General features: G+C 37.5%; 1 pseudogene; it reads right to left on the reverse strand.

Annotated features, from left to right (window-relative positions):
• The window catches only part of LOC102829173, a 90,252-nt pseudogene that overhangs the window by 82,925 nt on the left and 2,381 nt on the right, over positions 1–4,946 (reverse strand).

The following is a 4,946-nucleotide window of genomic DNA, read 5'->3' on the forward strand; positions in this document are numbered from 1 at the left end:
AAAAAAAAAAGAGAGACCAGTCACTGAAGGACGTCACATTTAATAAAGTAGAGAGTAAGTGCAAAAGAGAATGATCTTCAACAAGATGGATTCGCATCATGGCTGCAACAATCATTCAAACATGGCAATGATTTTGAGGATGGTGTTCAACCTAACAGTGTTTAGTTCTGTTGTGTAGAGGGTGGTTATGAGTCAGAATGGACTCTATAACACCTAGCAACAATAGTCTTTATGGGAGCAGATTGCCAGGTCTTTTGTTCCGCAAAGTGGCTGGTAAGTTCAAACTGTGGAGCTTTCTGTTAGCATCTTAGTTCTTAATCAATACTTCACTAGGTATCCTTGAAGATCATAATTTTTGTTGCTGTTAAGTGCAGTGGAGTTTTTTCCAAGTCATAGTGACTCTGTATAATGTTTTCTTTGTGAAAACAGATGCCTCATCTTTCTCCTACGGAGTAGCTGGGGAGCTCAAACCGCTGACAAGGTTAACCATCTTTCAAATATCTTGGCATAGATGGCTGGTTCCAGTGCTTATCGTACAGATTTACCGTGCTCCCTGAGGACCCTAATATGGAGCTTTTATTAATTCTGTGAGATCAGGGAAAACAAAAACTCAACAGGTTTATGGCAACAAAGCAAATGAGACAGAGTCCCTGGCTGGTGCAAATGATTACATACTCAAGTACTATCCAAAAAGGTTCAACTTAGCTAACTAAGTCAGTCAGACCAGATTTTACAAAAATCATGACAGGTGTGTAGGCTAATTAAAAGCTGAAACACATAATGTATATATGCTTTTTGCTGGTATCTTCGATATTTTAATGCAAAACTAGCCCTCAGAACAACACTTCTTTTATCTGGATACTTTGTATTATTTTTCAAGGAATGAATCACTGAAATCATCAAGAATCTGAAAAGGGCTTTACATATTTTCAAAGAATAATGGTAGTTGCCTACAAAACTATTAATACATCCTCAAAATACATACAGATCATCAGTGAGAGAATTACAAAGACTCTCCCAAGGAGCAGCCTGCATTCAGTGACCCATTGACATGTTACAGTTTGGAAATGCCTTTCCCAGTTTCAAGGCTCCCTGTAAAATCAACTGAGGTCTTCACTGAAATTGCCTCAAAGTCCAGCTTCTCGTCTCTTCAATCCTGATTCCTTTTCTTCCATCCCAGAAGTGTTGGACCTGAGTTGATGCTGTTAGGTGACAAAGAGTCAGTTCTGACTCAAAGTGACCATATGTATAATAGAACCAAACACTGTCCAGTCCTGCACCATCCTCACAATTGTTATGCTTGAACTTCTGCCACTATGTGAATCCATCTCATTGGGAATTTTCCTTTTTACTCACTGACCATCTTCTTTATCAATTATGATGTCATTATCCAGAGACTGGTTCTTATGTCTGAAGTATGAGAGACAAGTGAAGCCTGACTTCTAAGGAGCATTCTGACTGTACTTCTTCACATATCTGCTTGTTCTTTTGAAATCCCATGGTACTTTCAATATTCTTCTCCAACACCATAACTCAAGTGCATCAATTCTTCTACAAGTTTTCCTCATTCATTCTTGAACTTTGACATGCATATGAGGCAATTGAAAATACCATGCATGGCTTGGGTAAGGCACACCTTATTCCTCACAGTAATATCTTTGCTCTTGAACACATTAAAGATGTCTTATACATATTTGCCTAATGAAACATGTCCTTTTGTTTCTTGATTGCTTCTTCCATGAGTGTTGTTTATAGATCCAAGCAAAATAAAATCTTTGACAACTTCAATCTTTTACATTTATCATGATATTATTTATTGGTCAAATTGTGGGGATTTTATTTTCCTTATATTGAGGCAAAATGCATAGATTGAATAAGTATGGTGAAAGAATACAACCTTGGCACACACTTTCTTGATTTTAAACCATTCAGTATCCATTTGTTCTGTTCCTCTGTTAGTCTATGTACAGGTTACTCATGAGCACAATCAAGTGTTCATAATATCCATTCTACACAATGTTATCAATAGCTTGTCATGACCCACACAGTCAAAAGCCTTTGCATAGTCAATAAAGCACAATCATTTTAGTATAATCTGCTTTCAGCCAAGATCCACCTGAAATCAGCAATGATATCCTTCATTCCACATCCTCTTCTGAATCTGGCTTGAATTTCTGGCAGTTTCCTGGTGATGTCCTGTTGCAGCTGTTTTTTAATTAAGCAAAATTTTACTTGCATGTGATAGTAATGATATTGTTTGATAATTTCTGCACCTCTCTTCGGAATGGACAAAGTATAAATCTCTTCCAATCAGTTGGCCATGTTAACTGTCTTTCAAATTTCTTGACAGAGATGAGTGACTGCTTCCAGTGCTGAATCAGTTTGTTGAGACATTTTAATCTGTATTCTGTCAATTTCTGAACCTCGTTTTTGCCAACGTCTCCAGTGTAGCTTGGCTTTCTTCCTTCTGTACCATCAGTTCTTGATTATATGCTTCTTCTTCAAGTGGTTGAACATTTCTTTTCGGGACAGTGATTCTACATATACCTTTTATTTTCTTTTTTTTTAAGTTGTTATTGTGAATTGAGTAAATTTTCCAGGGCAGGTTGTCAGTTTAACAAATCATTAAATCATATTTTGTTTCATTGCAATGATTACAATCCTCTGTATGTGCCATCAGTCAATAGCATTTATCTCTATTCTCTTTTTTAAAATGTACTCTTACAAAACAGAAAACACACATTCGTTTATATGTCCAAAGGACACACTTTGCAAGCCAGCCTCCTGCCTTCAGGTTCACAGCCTTAGTGAGTCCATGAGCCTACAGTCCTTGGCTGCTCTCTCTATGCCATCACCTCTGCTATTGTCTCTGCTTTTACTTTTTTCGGGTTAGACGTCTTCTATTTTCTTTGGGTACTTTTTACATCAGTCAATAATTTGCCCATGAAATCCTTCAATATTGCAAGTTCAGGTCTGACTTTTTTCCTGAGTCCTTTTAGTTTGAGAAATGTTGAGAATGGTATTCCCTTTTGATTTTCTGTCTACAGGTCTTTGCACATTTCATTATAATACGTGTCTCTTTCTTATCAAGCTTTCCTTTGAGATATTCTGTTCAGTTACTGGACTTCCTCTTTTCTTCCAGTCACTTTAGCATTTCTACCCTGGAGAGCAAACTTCAGAGTCTCTTCTGACATCCATTTTGGTCTTTTCTTTCTTTCTTGGATTATTTGATCAGGATACAGATTGTATAAGTATGGTGAAAGAATACAACCTGGCTCACAATTTGCCTGAGTACTCTGTATTAAGCCTTAAATATGGTAAAGATGACTCAGTTTCTGTTTCCCAAAGAACCCAGGTTGTGACAATGATCCTTTGAGCTTCCACAGATAAATGATCCAGACAATTCCTGGACCTAAATAAAAATGTTAGAACCCAAAGAAACAAGTAAATTATATGCATAAAGGTTAAAATATCCTTAAGTGCTTTCTGAGTTGACACTGGATCTTTCCATTTAGAAAACATCTTCTCAGCCCAAATTACTCCAAAAAGATAACTGTCTGCTAAACACAAAGCTATTCATCATATTCAGGACTTGGTAAGATGCTGCCATTGGTCCCCGAGTTTCTGGCAGGTAAAAAATGGAGAGACTGTCATGTCCAGTACACCATATCCCCAGTGGCGCTGAAGCACTTGAAATTCCAAACACCTGCATTGTCCCCCCTTAAGGCTTCTTATTATCAGAATGCAAGACACTGCACATTTCTGAGACAGGCGATAAGGAGAGCCCATTGAGGCAAGCAAACAACAAATAATTTTGCAGAAGCCTCTAGAAATTTAACATTTCCAATCAAAACCTTGTATACTCTAAGAAAAATTAAGACCTGCTTCCAAATTGTTAGGCATGAGAACACAGGAACACTTGAATCTTGTGTTGAAATCTCCCCCTTCTCATCTAAGATTTCTGAAGCAGAAATACACAAGAAACAATACCAAGAAGAAGAATAAAATACTAGTTTGTTATTAAGTGTGTCAGCATCTGACATACCAATAAGGACTCTGGTTAAACCGACACAGGTTAGGCTGGAAGTCAAAACAGTGCCTTCAAGACCTTATGCCCAAGTCCAGATTTTAAAATTGTATTTCCTCAGGCTAGAAGCAATGAAGAAATAAATAATAGATTTGATGGAGCTGCAGACTCTCATTTCCACACTTCTGTTCATACTATTGCCTCTGAGGGAATAACTTCTTTGAATATGAACCCCTGCCCCTCAACACACACCACACACACACACATACACAAATCACCCACAAACCTCCACTTGCTGTTCAAGACCCTCTTGAGTGAAGAGTTTCACAGACAGAATCAGTAGCTGGCTTCCTTTAACCACTAGATAATGAGCTTCTTTGGGACATGCTTTGATAATTTGCCTAATGAATCTAACATAGGGTCTGACAAATAATCGATGTTGTATATACAGGTACGTATATCATTTGGCCCCAGCCTTCCTTGCAAGCCACAGATTCCACTACAGCAACTCACCTTCATCTTCCGATGTTATCTCTGCTTCATTCACAGGGAGAAATTCACTGACCTGCATACATGCCAGTTATCTCCACATTCTCATGTTTTCATTCTTACTCTTTCCTCTGTCTGAAATTTCAAACTATAAAGATCTTCATCTTCCTCTGTGGTCTTAAATACCACTGTCAATAGTTCAAGCTCACCAGCTGCTCATTGGAAACCCTATACAGGGTCGCTATGAGTCAGAATCGACTCGACGGCACTTAACAACAACAACACACATTCACCTTAGCTTTTATATTATTCTCCTCTGACCTTTATAATCAACTATATAATCAAATATAATATTTATATTATATTGATTTGTTAAACTGTATAATTGATATATTAGGCTATATATTGATATATTAAGGAGCTCTGGTAG

Source organism: Chrysochloris asiatica, unplaced genomic scaffold (genome assembly GCF_000296735.1).
Source record: "Chrysochloris asiatica unplaced genomic scaffold, ChrAsi1.0 scaffold00048, whole genome shotgun sequence".
NCBI classification, from domain to species: Eukaryota; Metazoa; Chordata; class Mammalia; order Afrosoricida; family Chrysochloridae; genus Chrysochloris; species Chrysochloris asiatica.